Source organism: Sapajus apella, unplaced genomic scaffold (genome assembly GCF_009761245.1).
Source record: "Sapajus apella isolate SASKATOON/1434 unplaced genomic scaffold, GSC_monkey_1.0 scaffold8, whole genome shotgun sequence".
NCBI lineage: Eukaryota > Metazoa > Chordata > Mammalia > Primates > Cebidae > Sapajus > Sapajus apella.
This window is the reverse complement of record NW_022436948.1, coordinates 12,865,658-12,886,961: the sequence shown is the minus strand read 5'-3', so window position 1 is coordinate 12,886,961 and position 21,304 is coordinate 12,865,658.

Below are 21,304 nucleotides of genomic sequence, written 5' to 3'. Positions count from 1 at the left end.
TGATAGACATTTTCAGTTGCACTCGGCTATTTTGAGTCACAGCGGCAGTTTTAAAAATTCTAGTAATTTTATACTTACAGAAGAGTGGCAACAGTAGTACAGAGAGTCCTTGGATACCCCTGAACCCCCCTTCTCTCTCTGTTAACATCTTATATACCATACCTCAAAATTAAGAAATTAACCTTAGCATGAGACTGTCAGCTAAAGTGCAGAACTTATTCAATCACCACTTTCGCCACTAATGTGCATTTTCTATTCCAAGACCCAATCCAGGATTCCACATTGCATTTAGTTCTCACATCTTAGCCTCCTCCAATCTGTGACAGCTCCTCAGTCTCAGGCCTCCCAAAGTGTTGGGATTACAGGCATGAGCCACCATCCCCAGCCAATCAGCAGCTTTTTGAAAAGATCTCAGGAGTCGGGCAAATGTGCTCAAGCATGAACACTAAGAGGCAAAATGGTGGAGTTCAGCTGGTATAGGACCCTCCTCTAGGAACGCTCAAATGGTAAGGGTAAAACGCCTCAAATGAGCATTCACATAACTTCAGTTAACACACTGTGCATGGGGCCCCTCCCTAGTGCTGGCAGCCCACCATGCGTGAAGATGAAGTGGCATTGTTCATCTGAGGTAATACCTGAGATTCATTGTCTCACGCCGGGGAAACCAAGGATGAGAACACATAAGAAGTGAAGTGAAGAAGAGCAGAGGTTTAATAGGTGAAAGAAAGAGAAGAGCTCTCTGCTGCAGAGAGAGGGGTCCCAAATGGGTTTTCTGCTTCTGTGGTGAAATGCAGTGGATTTTACAGATGAGCTTGAGGAGGTGGTGTCTGATTTACATAGGGCACAAAAGATTGGTCAGACCAGGTGTGCCATTTGCATAAGACATGAAAAACTGGTTAGGGCTAGGTGTGCCATTTGCACAGGATGCAAAAAGCTGGCCACTGCCACCCTAATCTTTTGTTATTCAGATGGGTTCTCTACCCGGCTGGTGCCATGTTGCCTGTTTCTTTACTGTACATGTGGTAACAATGGAAAGGGAAGATGGAGCCTCCATGTTGAATATACTTGGCGCCCAGGTAGCCCTTTTCTATTGGCACAGCTGCCAGCATTCACCTGTGCAAGCTCCCAGCTTGCTCATCTATGTCTGCAACTTGACTTTTCAGGCTGTTCTTTGTTAGAAAGGAAATTATTTTGGGGCTGCTGTTTGTTGAAAAGGAAATTCTGCTGAGGACTCTGTTGCCCTTACTATCTGCCCCAATAATTTCTTTCTACCACCTGTGTCAGCCTGCGCCAAGGAAAAATCAGGGGAGAAGAAACACAAATCTCAGAATCATGCCAATGCATGAAACTCCGTCAAGGGTTGGACAAAGCACTTGGATCTTTTAAGTTGCCCACTTGGCCCTCTTCCAAGTGTATTTTGCTTCCTTTGGTTCCTGCTCTAAAACTTTTTAATAAACTTTCACTTCTGCTCTAAAACCTGCCTTGGTCTCTTACTCTGCCTTATGTTGCTTGGCTGAATTCTCTCCTCCGAGGAGGCAAGAATCAAGTTGCTGCAGACCCATAGGGAGTCACTGCTGGTAGCAATACCAGGGGTGGAGGATTCTGGCTAAAATGACTTAGCAGGATTGTTGCTAAGGTTGGACAGTGCAAAGATGAACACAGAACCCCAAAAGTCGGGACTCAGTTGAGAAGAGAGTTCAGAGGAGCCTGACTAGAATTTGGTCAAGGAGATAGTCCGTCTGTTCAGAAGACTATGAGGGTCTGCTGTTCTCAGGCCATCACAGACATTATCTGCAGATGCTCTTTACAGCACTGAGTCTGTTTCCAGAGAATTGATGTAAAATAGAACTGACTCTCAGAAAAGTAATGGTTGGAGACGTTTACCACCAAAATTTTCTCCTCTTTTTTGTTGTTCTTTAAAAAATATTAATATATTTTCAGTTCATTAGAATTGAAATGAAGGTCCCAGCACTTTGGGAGGCCGAGGTGGGCGGATCACTTGAGGTCAGGAGATAAAGACCAGCCTGGCCAACATGTGAAACCCTGTCTCCACTAAAAATACAAAAAATTAGGCAGATATAGTGGTGAATGCCTATAATCCCAGCTACTTGGGAGGCTGAGGCATGAGAATCACTTGAACACAGGAGGCAGACATTGCAGCAAGCAGAGGCAGCACCACTGCACTCCAACAAAGGTGACAGCGCACGACTGTCTCAAAAAAAAAAAAAAGAAAAGGAAAAGAAATTGAGAAGAAATGACAACAGAAAGTAATCTGAAAGAAGTCTAAATTTGGGAGGAAATAAAACCCAGTATTTCTTGTTTTACACTAAAATTATGTATTGCTTATATATAAAAAATGCAATTTAAAAATTAATTGAAATATTTAAGAATCTGTAATCTACCTTGTAGAATTTTGATACCCACAAGAGAAAACATGAGCACCTCTCTCTGCCATACTTCCCTCTACACTGGGTACCACAAAATGAAGACCTCCTTTGGGTTGATCCAAAGAAAAATTGATGTGTATCTTCAGGACCTTTAACTCTGCAACAAATAAATATACACATACATTGATATATAAGTAAGTTACAGTGGTCTATATAATAAAGGCAGAGATTTAATGCTGAAAAAAAAAAAAAAAAAAGAATTGAAATGAAGGATGAGGAAAATTAAACCAAATGTGAAAAATGGGGGACTCAGTCCCCAAGTGGATGTCCAGCAGGTGGCCAGTCTGGGAAGCTCCTTGTTACATGTAAAATTTTCAGTGCTGCAAAGGAAGTAGCACTTGAATAGAAATTTCCTCAGCAAGGCAATTTACTTCTATATAAGGGTGCGGCTCATAGATGGAACAATGGCGAGTGCACACCTGGATAAGGGAGGGGAAGGGTTTCTTATTCCTGACCCAGGTAGCCCCTACTGCTGTCATTCTCCTATTGGCTAGGGTTAGACCCCACAGTCTAGTCTGATTCCGACTGGCTATTTTAAAGGGAGCAGAGGTATGAGCTGGAGTGGTGGGGTAGGCAGTTTGGCGGGAAGGACAGTTACAGGCAGATCAGAGCAGGTAACCAGGGGTCAAAGCAGGTGACCGGAGCAGGTGACCAGAATGAGTCAGGATGGACCAGGGGACTGGGGGAACAGATGTGAACTAATGATTAGAACTGGTGGAAAAGGTTGTTTAACATGGAGAATTAAAGAATAAGAGAGCTGAACATACTGACACACTGATTCTTCGAAGAGAAACTTGGGGTTCACTATATCTAACATCCTTGCATCTGAGATCCATATAAAGAGAGAAGGAAATAAGGAAAAATGACTCCCCTCCACCCAACTTCATTTTGTTTTTTATTTTGTGAACAATAAATAAAATGATCTTTCTCAGGATTCTACAAAAGGAGAATATAGTATCTCTGTTTAACCTCAGAAGTGATTCCCACAGGTCTGTTTACATGAACATAGCCTTATTTATTAGGTGTACCCAGCTAAGATCTGATGACAAGGTAGAAGAGGAAGAAAGGGATGGATCCAATCTAGAGATATTAACAGATATTTGTATAGAGCTGGCAATTTATTGATCGTATATACATCACCTTTCTAAAGCCGGTTTACTCCTCTCTCTCTCTCTCTCTGATATCTGCTTTTCACATGTACTAGGCCACCCATACCATATATCATATATCAATCTCTTTCCTCAGAAAGAAAACATGCATGCCAGAAGATGGGTCAGGCTGGCGGTACAGAACAAGTTTTGCTTGGAGGTTGTCATGACCTGCAAAGATCTGAGCTATGTGGTCCAGTCAGGACTGCTCAACCAATGCATGCATGGGGATTTAAGTAAATATTAAACTTCAGTGTGTTCTGCTCATGCTCAGATTTCATGGTTTACCTAAGGCCTTGACCTACAATTCAATAAAGGTTGCTGAGTTTGAGTAAATAAAGGCGTAGTTTGTCTTCTGAAAATATAAGAAGGTAGGCCTGGTACCATAAGAAGCGATAGTTAATAAAGAGAGACGGCAGTGTAAAATCGAGCAAAGGAAACTATTCCATAAAAGTAAAGTTGTGGATAGCCACGTAGGATCAAACATGTTTAGCATTCTAATGAAAAGTCACCAGGAAAAGTTGAATTTGTTTTTATAAGACTCTGGTTACCATGTGAAATGTATTTAGAAACATAATTAACATAAAGACCCTTTTGGTTTATTATGCCAGATAATAAGATATTCTTTTGGAATTCCTGGAAGGTCCATGTAAATATTCACCCTGACCAAACGGGAGTAGGCTGCTCTATTTAGTGAGGCACATTTTTGTAAGTTTTTTCTGTAGATGGGCTAGTTGGGAGTGCCCTGTTAGAAGGAGCTCCCAGGCTGGGCGAGGTGGCTCATGCCTGTCATTCCAGCACTTTGGGAGTCCAAGGTGGGTGGATCACCTGAGGTCAAGAGATCGAGCCCAGCCCGGCCAACATGGTGAAACTCCATCTCTACCAAAAATACAAAAATTAGTTGGGTGTGGTGGCGGGCACCTGTAATCCCAACTACTCAGGAGGCTGAGACGGGACAATCACTTGAACCTGGGAGGCAAAGACTGCAGTGAGCCAAGATCGCACCATTGCACTCCAGCCTGGGCAACAAGAGGGAAACTCTGTCTCAAAAAAAAAAAAAAAAAAAGAAAGAAAGAAAAAGTAATAGCTCCCAAGCTCTCAGTGGCGCCTTCCCAGCTGTCCCCTTGCTGCCCGCCCCACCGCATATGTCTGGGCCCCCACTTTGAGGCCATCCACACAAACAGCTCCATAGCAGCTGGTGGGCTGGGCCCAATCCACCAGTGTGGGGCAAACAGAATGCACGATTGATGCGGAACCCTTGGAGAGCAGCCTCTGAATCCAGGAGCCACACGTTCCTTGCACAGAGCGGAAAGGATTAGGGTGGGCAACCAGTTTGGGAGCAAGAAGCAGTATCTCACCAACACGCAAAGCCTTTTCTTTCTCTACACAACCCCGCCATTGTCTGTGACATAATGCTGTTCAGTGGCCTCCACTGCAACATACAAGACCCAGTCCTGTCTTCTGGGAACAACTCAGATATTAATTTTGAAAGCAGTGGGTGTCCTTCATTCTAAATAGATTCTCCATTCTACATGCAGAGGAAGAAATAGAGAATAATATTTTGCTTTTTAAAAACATTTGGTGGCTGGTTCTTCTTGCTCTGCAAGAAAGCTTGCTTGGGAATACTGAAAACGAAGACCTCCCATCCCTCTCCTGGGTGAAGAGCACACAGTCCAAGGAGTCGTATTTTTCAGACCCACAGGATAGGTGGGAGAGGAAGTGGGAGTGGTGGGCGGTGGCTTTTCACCCTCTGTACCTGGGTTAATGGCCCATCAGTATCTAGGGAAGCTATTTTTTCACATGTAGGCTGCTCCTATTTTATTCTGATTGGAGTCTCTTTATTAAAAGAATTATTTCATTTGAAATGAGTAACCCAAGTTACTCGGCAAGGTATGAAGATTAAAAAAAGGTAACAAGAGATAAATAAATGAGGTAATGGAATTCTTGATAACTGGAGCAGTGCCTTGGAAGCTCTCTCCCGAGTTAGAACTATCCTTTCTTGTTAAATGAAAGTTAAAATATGGCATTTCAATGTAAATACATTTTCCCAGATTTCTACTATCCTCTGTCACACTTGTTTTCATTTCTTCATTGTAAGAAATCATCACTTTTGAGTTTTATTTATGTATGTCCTGTTTTCACGTTGTTTTGACAGTTCTGTAGATATGCTACGTTTCCCCTGCAGCCCTGATCACATGTCATCTCTATCGTTTTTAGTAAATAGGTAATATCCCATTACACCAGTATTCCATAATTTGTTATCTGTTGCCCTTTGCTAAGACTTTGGTTATTTTCAGGTTTTCCCTCTTATAAATAACACTGCTATAAATATATCAATGCATACACCATTTTTCCTTTCAGATTACTTCCTTGAAATAAATTCCAAAGAATGAGATTACGGGGTCAAAGAGTACAAACATTTTTATGACCTCTGACCCTCATTGATTTCCAAATGCCCTCAAAAGGCATTGTACCAGTTTTCAAAGAATGATATATCTGCTTTCCCCACAGTCTCATCAGGCATCGAGTTATAGGATTTTCCTGTATTTTTATTTCTTTAGTCTCAATGGATTGAGATTAAACTATCTGCCCATTGGAGTATTATTATAAGTAGCTATATAACTCATTGATTACTTAATGATGCTTAGGATACAACAGAAAGGAAAAGAAAGCAGAAAAAAACAAGCTGAATTAAATACTTTCTCAGTTGTGTTAAATGCCTTTGTATATTGAATATCTGTGCGCACGCTAAGCTTCAATACTGAGAACAAAGAAATCGGTTCTGAAACAACTAGAATCACATCAGCACACCAGAGTCAGATAACTTAGTTTTCATTTCATAAACACATTCACACACTCACGAAGCTCTAAACTTTGCTAGAAGAGTGAGCCTAAGAGAAACAAATGCTTACTTGTATTATCAATGCCTAAAGCACTGATTTTGAGCAGCAAAGATTTGAATCTCTCTGACCTCTTGCAAAGATGTCCAATTATTTCACCGTTTTTCTTCTGTTTTTCCTCTCTGTCTCAAGCTATCTTGAATAGGGAAAGAGTAAAAAAAGGAGTAAGAGTAAAAGTAAAATAACAGGGGCGAGAGTCTCTTGGTCCTTTTGTGAATTTTGCCTTTGGCCTGGATCTGTTTTCTGGAATTACTATGCAAACATAGAAATGGGTAAGTTGCCTGTCAATGCACTTTGCAGATGGCGTGGATAAATGAAGAAAGCCCTGAACATCTCATTCTTTGTGACCAGCTCAGCTCAAATACAGTTCCCTTAACATTTCATATGAGTTATGCCTTAGGATTTCTATAACACAGTGGTTTGCACAGGGTAGACATACTATGAAAGTCCATGGGATGGATGCTGAGTCAAACGTGGCATGTTCATAGACCCCTTGGAGTATGCAATGGAAGATCCAAAGAAATCCTCCAAAGAAAACAATCAGTGTCATGGAAACTTTGTTTTATGGGAAACAAATCCACTCCAGCTGAATGGGCATCCCTTCCTTCTCAGCCCCACCATATCAGGAACAGGGTACTTGGTGTTTATAGCTATGAGTGCCCGAGAAACAAGAACAGGTAGATTTATATTTTAAGGCCCCTATTGATAACTGAAAAGTACAAACCAGGAAGTGCAAATCTTAGCTGGGATCTGTTCCTACCTCCCATCACCACCACCCACAAAGAAGAGAAGAAAAAGAGCCAGGAAATGAACCCAGAGCCATCAGAAAAGGAAGGGAGGGATATTTTTATTTGGCATCAAACCCAAAGAGAGGGTGGCAGGTGTGGTGGCTCATATCTGTAAGCTCAGCACTTTGAGAGGCTGAGGAGGGTAGATTGCTTGAGTCCATGGGGTTCAAGGCCAGCCCAGGCAACAAAGTGAGACTCTATCTCTACTTAAAAAAAATTAGCCAGGCATGCTGGTATATGCCTATAGTCCCAGCTCCTCGGGAGGCTGAGAGGTGGGAGGATCACTTGAGCCCAGGAGTTTGAGGCTGCAGTGAGCCATGATCTCGCTACCAAACTCCAGCCTGGATGAGAGAGTCAGGACCCTGTCTCAAAAAACAAAACAAAACAAGACAAAACACAAACCACCCTGAAGGAGGTATCCTTTGAGTTCCTGTGACTGAACCGGTTCATTGCTGACTTCTTTGTGGTTGGGAGTCGCCTCAGTCTTGCTTGCTGCTGGACTGTGCCATTGATGGCGACCCTTATGGGAGCAGGTTGGGGTCAAGCTGGTGTCCTTCAGCCCTTCAGGGGAGCCGCTTCTTTCTAGCCAAACCAGAGGGTTAGTGGAAGGGTGGAAAGGTCAAGTAACTAAGAAGTGTGAACTAGAGAAAGGCATGGCAATTTACCAGAGTGGCCCCTTCCTTTAGACTGAGGAATTGTGTGAGTGAGGGGCCTGCAGGCTGGCAAACAGCTTGTCCAACTCCAGAGAGGACCCACCAGTGTCAATGGCCAAATGAGAACAGGGCACCTCACTGATTGCCACTCTCTCTCTCTCTTTCTCTTTCTCTCTCTCTCCTGAAAATATTTCCATTCTTAGGCTTCTGCCTCCCACTGTTACTCTAAATAGTAAACAAACCCAGAAAAAGAGCAGAAGCAGCCTGGCCTGCAGAGATAGCCACAGAGATGACCAAGACTGGAATTCCAAGTGGTTCTTCTCTAAACTGTGTTGAACATTTGTGAATCTGATCTGCACATCAGGCTGAGGAGTCGTCTAACTGCAAAGCTATGTCCTTGGGGAAGGCTGAAGGCTGAAGGCTGAAAGAGAGAAACTTCCCACTCATCACCATATCCCCAATACCCAGGCTCTTCCTATCTCCCTCTCCAGCAAAATTAGCTGCTGCTCCATCCCCTGGCCTCAGAGAGCACTCCGGACATACTTCTCTGGTGCTCTCAGCCCACTGTATACTAACATGTTTCTGTGCTGTCTTCCCAGCTGGGCCATGAGTTCATCAGTGTATTCCAGCACATACGGGTTCACACTCCAATTCCTGTCTCCTAACAGCTACCTGACGTGAACAAGCCACTTCTCTGAGACTTTTGTTTCCTTGTCCATAATGTGCTAATAAAAGAGTCTACCTTACTGGATTTCTGGGTGGATCATATGAGCTTCTACAAAATGCTCATGTTTATCCTCATCATTCACTGGGCAGTTCTCAGTCCAGAGCACAGTACCCTAATAGCTATGCTCAGTAAAGAACGTCCCACCTAATGAATGGCTCGCAGGCACTGTGGTAAGCATGGGGTTATGGGTGGACAGAGTCACTGGGCACTTGGGGGATGAGGAATTTCTTTTCTGGACCTTGGAAAGCACCTCTGAAACCATTTTGATTATAGCAGGTTATTTCTCTCCAGTAATGACACTTCATCCCGAATCTCCTACCTGTCTCACCCCAAAGGACATGGAAGTGTAAACCTTCTTCATGTAAGCCAGCTAACCTTGGGGTTTTACATAATGTAGCTCATTTGTTTTCTTTTTTCCTTTTTTTTTTTTTTTTTTGAGATGGAGTCTCACTCTATTGTCCAGGCTGGAATGCAGTGGTACCATCTCAGCTCACTGCAACCTCCGCCTCCCGGGTTCAAGCAATTCTCCTTGCCTCAGCCTCCCTAGTAGCTGGGACTACAGACACCTGTCACCGTGCAGGCTAATTTTTGTATTTTTAGTAGAGATGGAGTTTCACCATGTTAGCTAGGCTGGTCTCGAACTCCTGAGCTCAAGCAATGTGCCTGCCTTGGCCTCCCAATGTGCTGGGATTACAGGTGTGGGTCACTGTGCCCAGCCCTGTTCTGTTTTTTCTTGACACATATTTATTGAGTCTCATGTTGTGCTAGGCATTCTGATTGCTGCTTTGGGTGCTTATGTGGGAACAAAGTCCAGCCATGTCCTGAAGCAGCTTGTAGCCCTGGGACTCCAGTAAGGGGCTCTGCAGACTGGAAGGTTAGGAGTGCCCTAATACAGCCCAGGGGTTTCCCCCTGGAGAGCATCAGGGAAGGCTCCAGGCACTGTCAAGGTGACCAGCACCCAGACCTGCAAACATGGATATTGACCACATGAGCCACGTGGGCAAAGGCAGCTTGATAGTGACAAGAATAAAACTGAAGCTTAAGGACACTCATTTGCACACTGTCTTCCAAGGCTTGGGAAGGGCCTTGCCAACTGTTCACATGGTCATATGTTTCTATAAAATTTGTATCTGTTAGATGTTTTAACCCCAATGCAGTAAGATGCCATTTTGGCGCTTTGCAGCCTGACTTCCTCCCTCTCTCTTCCATTTGCCTATGTCTGCGGGTGTTGTAGATGCCGAGAACATGTTTGGGATGTGGCTAAGGGGAGCTGACTTGGGAGGCGGGCTTAGGTTAGTGGGAGGTATTTGTGTGCTTTGCTGTCCCTTCTCCGTGGTTGAATTATTGCTGGTCATCTGGGCGTAGAAATGGCTTCCAGGAGTAGCCCTCTTCCCCACTGAGTGGAATTCCCAGAATAGTGACAGGGTTTTGCAGGGCCAGAAATCACATCCTTTGGTGTCCAGCATCGGAAACAGGTGGGTGGTGCAGGATACACAAGGTTTAAAATGTGTAAGGTGAGAAACTGCTCTGTGGAAAAGTATTGCAGAGGTGTGTCCAGATGCTAATTAAAGAAACATGCCAAGTGCAATGGCTCATGCTGGAATCCTGGCACTTTGTGAGGCCAAGGCGGGTGGATCATGAGGTCAAGAGATCAAGACCATGCTGGCCAACATGGCGAAACCCTGTCTCTACTAAAACTACAAAAAAAAAAAAAAATTAGCTGGTTTTGGTGATGTGTGTCTACAGTCCCAGCTGCTCAGAAGGCTGAGGAGAAGAATCACCTGCACCTGAGGCGGAGGTTGCAGTGAGCTGAGATCGCACCACTGTACTTCAGCCTGGCAACAGAGCGAGACTCTGTCTCAAAAAAAAAAAAAAAAAGAAGCATGTGCGCACACACACAGTGTTTCTGGATTCTGTAATGTTTGATATTTTTCAGCTTTTAACTTTTGTAGTTTGCTGTGATTTTCTCATTTTAAGTGAATATTCCTGTTTATGCCTAATTTCGTATTCATACTTTGACAATCTTTTTCTTAAGTGTGGAAGCTGGACTTGCCCAACTTATGGCTATCACTCATCCCAAAGTGCTGCCTTGTAGACGCGTTCCTGGGCTGCTGGGAGCTGACTCTGACATCGCCAGAGCCCCTCTTCCCAGGAGGCAGCAGCTGCTCCGTTCCTTGCAGGCGCTGGAGTCCAAGAGCACCAAGGGGTACCTGGGGGCCGGGGCCTGTCCCGTGGCCTTCCTTCCTGGCCACATGGCTGCCTTTGGCCACCAGCTGCCTGTGTGCAGTCTCTCTCCCGAGAATCTGTGTGGCCATTCATCACAGACCTCCTCTTGGAAAGGCAAAGAAGGTTGCATTATACTAGGTAAAGCTTATCATTTGCATCTGCCAAGATCCCCGCATTTCCCCTCCCTCCCTGCCCCGCAGCCCCCAGCAACTTCCCTCCCCCCTTCTTTTTCCCTCTCTTGTGGGTTTTCAATAGTGTGTGCTTTTTTCTTTTTCCCCTTCTTTCTGGTCAAGACAGGGTTGTCTCTCTGGGTGGAAAAAGGCAGTGTGTTCGTGGAGTGCAGCTGCGTTTCAAAGGTACTTTGTTGGCGAGTTATGAATTTGCCTTTGCTACTGTGGGGAAACAGGCAGATTCTCTGCCTCCCGCCCTCCCCGAATTGAAATTGATGTTATTTCTCTGCCAGTGGTACCCAAGGAAATGTTTTGTTCCATTTCCTCCCCTTTCAGGCTGAGCCCTATTTATGTTGGGAGCTGGGGCCCTGCCACTGAGAATCATTGTCATTACCACCAGCGTCTGAGGCTGGCCAAATTCAGCAGCTGTGGTTTCATGCCTACCCTCACCAAGGTTTATTTCCTTGACAACATGTTCTTGTTTGGACCAACTTTCTTAGCCTTTCTCTCAGTTGTTCCCCCCACAACCCTACCCCCACCCTTCCTGCAATTACCCTTACAGTTGCATGGAGCTTAAAATTAAAAAGGAAAAAGTGCAGGTGTATGTGCGTGTGTGTGTGTGTGCAGGTGTGTGTGTGCATGCATGAGTGTGTGCATGTACATGAGTGAATGTGCGTGTGTGTGTGCATGTGTGTGCTTGTGCATGCGTGTGAATGTGTGTGTGCGTGCACGTGGGTGCGTGTGCATGTGTGCGTGTGCATGAGTGAATGTGTGTGTGTGCGTGTGCGTGTGCGTGTGCGTGTGCGTGTGTGTGTTGGAGGCAATGGGCAGGGGATTGGAGCTTTAAGAAGATAAGGACCCTGGGAGCTAGAACAGGGATACAGGGAGGCCAGAGAATGGGGTGAAGGGTGGGAAGTTTCCCCGTAAGTAACAGGATCAAATTAATTATTATTTTGGTGGCCGCCACTCTTCCCTACCCCAAGCCAGGCAGGACTCACCCTCGGCCCTGCCCGCCCCAGTATTTCCAATGGAATACCTAGGTGGCCCAGGGGGACCCCTGACCCCTATATCCTGTTCCTTTCTGCCTGCTTTGCTACTTTTCTCCTTGATAAAAGGAGAGAGTGAGAGATAATTAACAAAAAACATGGCCCCAGGACAATGCAACAACTGGCCTTGGCTGGCCAGAAATGTATCCTGGTTTTCTAGGTGAACTTTCTCCCATCAATCTTTCCTTTAACCTCTCTGTTAGTGGAAGCAATAGGAACACCCCTCCCCTCCCCTGAGCAAATGCTTTCTTTTGACTAGAAACAAAACAGGGGCTCTGCGAAGGCTGAGGTGAAATCTGGGTGGCATGGGCGCTGCACAATGGGGCCGCTGTTCCTCGGCCCAGCCTTGCGTTTTACAACAGGGGAGGGGCGGGCGTGAATGGTCTGATGATTGGAACAATCCCCCTGATTCAGGCCTACAAACGCATCTTCTGTTCCACACCGAGGGGACAGAAAGGAGAGAAGTGACAAAGAACGCGGGGCGGGGAGAATTAAAACAAAATGCGCTCAACTAAAAATCTCTCCTCTCCTACGTATTCCAGAAAGCGGCTCTATGGGCAGAGGCTTCAGGAGGCCTCGGCCACTTCTGAATGGCTTTCTCTGGACTCTGATTTATTGATGAAGCTGAAGAGACTCGCTGGAGAAAGGCCTGGGGGTTTCTTTGTCTCTGAGATGAAGTACAATAGGCCACAGGGCGGAGATCTCTTGGGATGCTCTCAGGTCCTGCCTTTCTCTTGCCCTCTCCTCCGTGCAAATACCAGCAGCCATGACAAACGATTGGTGGCGTGCCTGGGAGAGCTGGTGACAAGGCTGGACCACTTGAGATCCCCTTAAGAGGGTATTATGGTCAAGGCGATGTTTGTGCTGTGAAGATGGCACACTCCATTTTGTTAATGGCTCTCATCGGCGCAGATCATCACCCCCCTGCCTGGCTGTCAGAGACGCAGCCGGCCAATTCATGGCGCCCTCGGTGAAAGTATCCTTTCCCTGGTGACCAAGATGGAGACATTGTGTTCACCTCCTTGAGCAGAGGGGAAGGTGACCACCAGGGCAGCTTGCCTTGTAAATTACCATGAACACAAAAACATACAGCCCCTTCTTGGCCTGGGACCCTCACCAATAAATTATGGCCAGTCTGGGGAGCAGAGCTCAGGAGAGACTGGGTGCTGGAGAGTTCCTCCCCAAAACCCCACGAATGACAGAGAGGCCTCCGGATCTGGGAATGGGCTGCAGGGGTAGCTGACATCCTGAGTAGATGGGAACCTGGAGTATCCCAGAGGGTCCCTGCTGTGTTTTCAGGGAGAGTCCAGAGCCAGACCCTCTTGCCTCACAAATTCGCCGGGAGATTTTACCCAGGTCTTCTGTGGCTTAATACCCACCTCTTCCTGTACTTTCCTGTCTGCCAGCCTCCAGGCTTAGCCACCATCAGTGAGAAAAAAGAAAAGAGGAGAAATGAAAAGGACGGAGGTAGGGAGGGAAGAAGAGAGAGAAAGGAGGAAAGAAGGAGGGAGGAAGACGAGGAGAGGGAGCAAGGGGAAGGAAAGAAGTCAGAGAAAGAGGAAAAAAGGAAGAAAGAATGGAGGAGAGAAAAAGGGAAAGAAGGAAGGAAAAGAAAGAAAGAAAGAGAAAGAAGAAAAAGATGGATGAGGGAGGGAGGGAAAGAGGGAGAGAAGGAAAGAAAGAGGGAAGGAAGGAGAGAGAAAGAGAAGGAAAGAAAGGAAGGAAGGAACAAAGGGAGGGAGGGAGGATAGAGGGAAAAGAAGGGGGAAAGGAGGCAAGGAAGGAAAGAAGGAAGGAAACCGCCATGATTCATAGCTAAGAGAGGGAGGGGTGAGAGTGACTTTACTAAAAATGAGTTTCCCATCCTTGATTTAAAGTCTGAAGAAGCTCACTTTATATATAACATATATAACACCAAATATAATAACACCTTACTGCTGCTGGCCTCTATCCAGGAAGGACGTCTCCTTATACATGTCAGGCACCTTGTAACCTGTAGTATCACGTTATTTACTTAATGTTCCAAGAAATAAATATCTTTCCCACTCTTTTAAAGCCACAAGTTTTCAAAAATATCAGTTATGCTTCCTCAAATGCATCACACACATCCTCGATTTTAAACAGAAGATACCAAATTGAATTTCATTTTTTTAATTGACTCAGGCTCAAATAAAACATAATGTGCAGAAGCACTCTGTAAACCCTAAAGCACAATGCACCAGCGGGCTATTCTTCTTCCTCTCAATGACCGTACCCTCCCGCCTCTCGACCCTGAGGATGATGGTCTGGGAGGTTTGGCGCCTGCTTTTATAGCTTCTCTGTATCCTTCAGCTGTCACTTTAGCATGTGAGGGCACCTTGTCTTTATTCTATCCCACTGTTTCTATTGGCTTGTGAAACCTGTTAACAAGGTGTAACAAGAGTAAGTGTCAAAACTCTGGCTTTGTGATTCTGCACAAATTACTTAACCTCTGTGTGTCTATAAATGGAAATGGAAATAATACTCCAGGATATTATTGAGAAGGTTAAATGAAATAATACACATCAAGCATCCAGTGGGGATTGGAGTAAATATGCAATAAATATGAGTGATTGTTAACATGATAGTATTGTTAGGAATGAAATATTTTTCCATGACAGGTGTGAATTTCAGTGCTTGCATTTGGTACAATAGGCAGATCTTTAATTTTCATTTGCTTCTTTCTGGTTTTTTGGCTTGATCCTGTATCAGAAGGTGGCTAGATAGTGCACTTCTGGAAACTGAAGTGTCACATGATGACAAAGCCGGTTCAGAAGGGAGCAGAAATTTGCCAAAGAAAACTGAAGTTCCCACCAAACCCTCACCAATGCATCTCATTATCGTTCTTTGCCATCTTTGGCAGTCTGAAATGAAAAATAAAAGAGAAGTCTCATTTTGATTGGCATACAGTTGATTAAAAGTTCTGAGTCTAACCCATGCAGGGATTGGAATAACTTCATCAGTTGAGAACATTTTTGGAAGTGGACAAACCCCAGGTCTGTAGCTCTCCTGTGGTCCATCTTCTCTCATCCTCACATCTGCATTTCGCCGAGAAGTAAGAATCACAATGCCAACACAAGAGCTGTCACTCCTGGAGCACCTACCACGCAACAGGCCTGATGTTCAGAGCTTTACTTACATGCTGTTTTTTGTAGCCTCACCAGTGAGGTGTCTTTTTTCTGAAGGTCCATAACATGCTGGAGGCTCATTCATTTTCCCGTAAGGGGCTGACTCCCAGGGAGGTAAAAGGATGTGCCTGGAGTCACCCAGCTGGCTAAAAGCGTCCACGTTGCTGAACTCCCAATTCGGTGCTTTTGCCACTACCCTGTGTCATATTCTTCTTGGTCCAGCCTCCTGGATTCCCTGTTAGTCTCACCGGACGCCTGTCATTTCTGCATCTTGGCGAAGGAAAGGCTGGCACACGTGGGTACAGGCCAGGGTCAGACCCGCCTCTGTTACAGCACCCAAAAGATAAGCCTTAGATGAGGAGAGGGCAGGGGGCCAAGCAAGTCTCACGCTTACCCAGGTTGCAGTTTGTTTTCCCATTGGCCGCATAATTTTGTTTTATTGATAATACATAATTGGTGTAAATGAATCTCCACTTCTTGAAAGAACCACTGTTGAAATTTCATTCTGTATATTTTTATCAAAATAAACACACACACAGATGTGAGTGAGATCATAAACTTGAAAACATTTGTCTGTTTTTTCATGAGCAGGAGAGAGCAGTGTTTAATGATCTGGAGCATTTTACGTTCCTACCCCACAGGCCTGCTGAGGAACACATGAGTTAATATCCGTGATATATTTACAACAGCATCTGGCACATGACTTGCATTAGACAAGTGGAGTCATAAATTAAACAAAATATGGTTTTATATAGCAATACACACAACTTTATGTATTAACACAAAAGATCAACCTTTGCTTTCTCAAAGACTATATTATATTCCATTTAATTTTGATTGAATTAATTTTCTAATGATGGACATTTAGCTTTTTCTAACTTTTGGTATGTAAACAATGATGCAACAAACATCCTTATGTATATTATTAATAATATATGCATTTTATCATGCATAAATACATATATATATCTTAACATGGATCCTTATGTATATGATTAATAATGTACATATTTTAATATCTGTCTTATTATTTCCTGTGAATAAATTCCTAAGAAATAGAGTTACTGGATTAAAAGATGGTATGACTAGTCTGTGCTCCAGGAAGGTTAGATGAAACGGTGTTCTCACCAAACCCTCACCAATGCAGCTCATTATTGTTCTTTGCCATCTTTGGCAGCCTGAAAAGAAAAATAAAAGAGAGGTCTCATTTTGATTTGTATACAGTTGATTAAAAGCGAGGCTGAGCATCTTTTCACATGCTTTGTTCACATCCCCTGCCCATTAGTCTACCAAGGCCATTATTAAAATTATCACTTTGTCTGCCCCGTATGTTGAAAATATTTCTGCCAGTTTGTACTTTGTCTTTTAACCTTGTTTCTGGCTCCTTGTGACATATAAAGCAAGGGTGGAGGGAACAACTTGGAGAAAGCACCATTTCAGCAGAGACAGGGAAACTGAGTCTTTTTCATATTTATTTATTTAAAAATTTTTATTTATTTGTTTGTTTTTGTAGAGATGGGGTCTCACTATATTACTCAGGCTGTTCTTGAACTCCTGGCCTCAAGCAATCCTCCCTCCTCAGTCTCCCAAAGTGCTGGGATTACAGGTGTCTTAATTCATGGCTAGGGGTCCACCAGGATCCCTAGCACAGGAGCATACAGGGAGGGATGTCATTTCAAGTAAACAGACAACCTGGGTGGATCCAAAGGCCTATAAAATACCTAAAGCCATCAACTTCCTTCTGTCAATGAAAGCGAGATGGAATGTGTCGCCTGAGTCCTATACAAGGATATAAGTCCCATCTGTTCCTCCCCTCCCCTCCCCTCTTCTCTTCTTCTCTTCCCTCCTAGCATGAAGGCAGCTGTAACAGTATGTCTGGTGTCCAGGATACAGGGTACTGGGGACAGGGTATGGAGATAGGAGGCTGTACATAAAACAAGCAAGTTGCTTGATTCAGCAAATAAGCAAATGTACCAAGGCTGTTGAGAGGCAGGTTGCTCACTGTCAGAGAATGGATTTACAAAGACGTTAAGGGAGAAGGCTGGAAAGAACCCCAAAGTGTTGGATGAGAATTAGAACTATTATCAAATGATAATTTAAAAATACATATTTGAGTATTTTGTGTGTTTATATAAAACAGACAGACAACATACATACATATAGCAATTTCTATATATGTATATGTAATGCACATACACACAGGTAGATATAGAAATTGTTATAGATGGGTACATGTATCTGTAAAGGGACACTTACACATTCACATATGTACTTGCTCTGTCCCTGAGACAAACACTTCTCAGTAACAATGAACCAACTAAGCACTCAGACCTTGGTTTCTAACTACCCACACCAAAAGCATAACAAGCTCTATGGAGAATGAGTGATTCAGGTTTGGAGAGAATGAGTGATGCAGGCATCTTAGTCCATTTGCCTTGCTATAAAGGAATGCTGGGTAATTTATAAAGAAAATAGCTCTATTTGGCTCAAGGTTCTGCAGGCTGTACAAGAAGCATGGTGCCAGCATCTGCTTCTCATGGGGACTTCTGGGAGCTTCTACTCATGGTGGAAGACAAAGGGAGCGGGCATCACACGGTGAGAAAGAAGAGAGGAGGAGAGAGGAGGAGACACTAGGATCTTTATCACTGTCAGATTCACAGCAACTAAGAATGAGAACTCACTCTATCCCATGACAGTGGCACCAAGCCATTCATGAGGGATCTGCCCCCATGACCCAAACACCTCCCATAGGACCTCACCTCCAACACGGGGTATCAAAGTTCAACATGAGACTTACAGTTCAACAGGACCAAACAAACCATATTCAAACCATAGTAACAGGGCACATAGAAAACTAGCCTGGGACACATAATTGTGCCACAAAGGAATGAAAGGCTTAAAGAATGATAGAGACATGCCCACAGGATGCAGAAGCCAGCTTGAACAAGCTCCCACGGGCCAGAGCAAGGATAACTTGAGAATAAAAATAAATAGTCATATCAGGTTACAATACATGGAATAAAGTAGGAGTCCAAGTGTCTGTTCTGATATGAATGAATGAATAAATAAATGGGGAAGAAAAAAAATTCGTTGCTAATTGTAGAATGCCTGTTAACAAATGTAAAAGGAAACAATCATGCCTGGCTAATTTTTGCCTTTTTTTGTTTGTTTGTTTGTTTTGTTTTTTGTTTTTTTTTGTTTAGTAGAGACAGTGTTTTGCCATGTTGACCAGGCTGGTTTGAACTCCTGACCACAAATAATCATCCCAGCCTCCCAAAGTGCTGGGATCACAGGCATGAACCACGATGCTCAGTTCAATTTCTGTTGTTTTAAGTGACACAGTTTGTAGTACTTTATTACAGTAGCCCTAGGCAACGAATCCAACATTTTTCTAAAATATGCAAATGGCCAGTAAGCACATGAAGATGCCCAGCATAATCAGCCATCAGGGTGAATCACATTAAAATGCTCGCCACTGTGAGCGAGCACTTGCCCCGCCGTGACTGCTAAAACCAAACAGGCAGAGAATAACAAGCGCCAGTGAGAATATGGTGCAATTGGAACCCTCATATGTTGCTGGTGGGAATGAGAATGGTGCCACTTGGGAAATAGTCTGATAGCTCCTCAAATGGCTAAACACAGAGTCACCATATGACCCATCAATTCCACTCCTAGGTACATACCCAAGGGGAATGAACATACGTGTCCACACAAGAACTTGTGCATGAATGTTCATAGCAGCATTCTTCATAGCAGTCAGAAAACAAAAGCAATCCAAATGTCCATCACTTGATGAATGGATAAATAAAATTGGTACACCCATACAACGGGATGTTATTTGGCAATAAATGAACTAGTAACATGAACTCATAAATAAACTATGATGTGGATGAGCCTTGAAAACATCATGCTAAGTGAAAGAAGCCACTCACAAAGGATCAATATTGTATGATTCCATGTATATGAAACATCCAGAATGGGCAAATATGTAGAGACAGAAAGTAGGTTAATACCTATGGCTGCATCGGTTGAAGATACTGGGGATGACAGATAAGGGGTGTGGGGTTTCTTTGGGAGGCAATACAAATGTTCTAAAATTGTAGTGATGGAGGCATGATGCTGTGAATATTAAAAAAAAGATTGAATTATACACTTAAATGAGTGAATTATATGGTATGTGAACTATATCTCAATAAAGCTGTTTAAAGTGTAGATGGAATTATGAACATAGATCATCACCATCTGGCAGTCATCATAGCTGCAATTAATTGGAGAGGAAGTAGAATAAGATAATAGTATAATCTCATACTATCTTCCCACAAAATGTGAATTACATGCAGGTACAAAGGTGAAAATAATGCCTTCACAGTAGAGCTGGTAGATGTAAGTTGGCCAGGTCATCAAGGGTCACAGTGCAGGGAGAGATGGGCATCAGGAGCCTCCTGCTGTGACACAAGGAACGATGGCTTGATTCTGGTCACAAGGAAACACTGACCAGACCTAGGTTAAGGGTCACCCTATAGAATAAAAGATCTGTACTCCTCAGAACTGATCAGGACATGAGAGGCAGGGCAAGACAGACTGAAAGAGGCTCATGAAACCTGAAGACTCTAGGCAGCACAGGCCCCTGGATGGGATTCTGGACCAGAGAGGAATGAGAGACGTCATGGGGATAGTTTGGCTAAATTTAAGTGGGGTCTGTGGGGTAGAGGATGAGGTTGTGTCATTGATGACTTCCTACATGGGAAAGCTGTATGGTAGTGTGCAGAAGAGAATTCTTGCTTAGGGAAGGTACATGCTGGAGAATTTAGGAGTGTTTGGTGTATGGCTTGCTTTCAAATTGTTCAGAAAAAGACTAATGGCAGCGTGTGTGTGTGTGTGTGTGTGTGCGCACGTGTGCATGTGTGCATGTGCACACACACCTGGAAAGAGAACAAGGGTGACAAGATAAAGAAAGTAGAATGCTCAGCAGAGAATTGTGCATGAAATAGATACACATCCTCTTTGTACTGTTCCTACAACTTTTCTGTGTGTTGTCATTATGACCAAATAAATAGTTTTAAAGGGCTATCGGGTTATAGATATCTATCTATCTATCTATCTATATATATATATATATATATATATATCACCACCAATATATATCTAGAAAGATTATTTAAATGAATTTTTTTGCACCACCTCTACAAAAAATTATTGCAGATGTGTGTGTGTGAGAGAGAGAGAGAAGAGGAAAAAGGACAAAAAATTTAAGAAGAGCAGCAGTGACAATGAAAAAAGGAGGGCTGCTTTTAAATCCTCTAACAACACAATGTTTATACAAAAAAAATGTTGGGGCCTCGAGAATAAGAACAGAGCCCCCTCAAGCTCTCAAATACTCCTCAGGTGTCACCTACAGCTGTGTTCACAAGTCGCACTGCACACTCACTTCATGGTTAGAGATGAGACTCAGACACAGACTCCCTTCACCCCAAATGAAGGAAGGGTCATATTCCCAGGATCCATAGGCTCACCACTCACTCCAACCGCATTTGGAATCTGTAGAGTTCTTAGGCTGCAGGGATGTGATTTTCCTAAAGCGGTTGAGTTTGTGGCACTGATAAGCTTGGTTTTAAGTCCTCTCCACCAACATCGTATGATGGAGTGGAACCTTCCTGGAACAGATGGACAATTGGAAGAGCCTTCTCGGATGGGGAGGTGGTTTGGCAGGAAAATAGAAGGGGTAATTCCAGGCCTGAGGGTGCAGTAAAGAGCAGGGAAGAGAAGAGGTGCTACGAGAGTCAAGCAAAGAGGGAGGCCTGCTGCGGAGGCTGGGGAGGCTGGTGAACTACGAGGGAATGGGGGAAGGAGACTCTGAAGCTTCCAAGAGTAAAGGCATGGTTTTGGGGATACAGCCAGTGTTGGCAAAGTATAGGTACTGGAAAGCCTTCTTGGGACAACATGCAAGAGAGGAGGTGGGAACGTAGAGAAAGTGTCCTGGCAGAGAGATCATGATCAGTAAAGCACACACTGGAAGATCCTGGGTGTTTAAATTCATTATGATGCTGTTATAA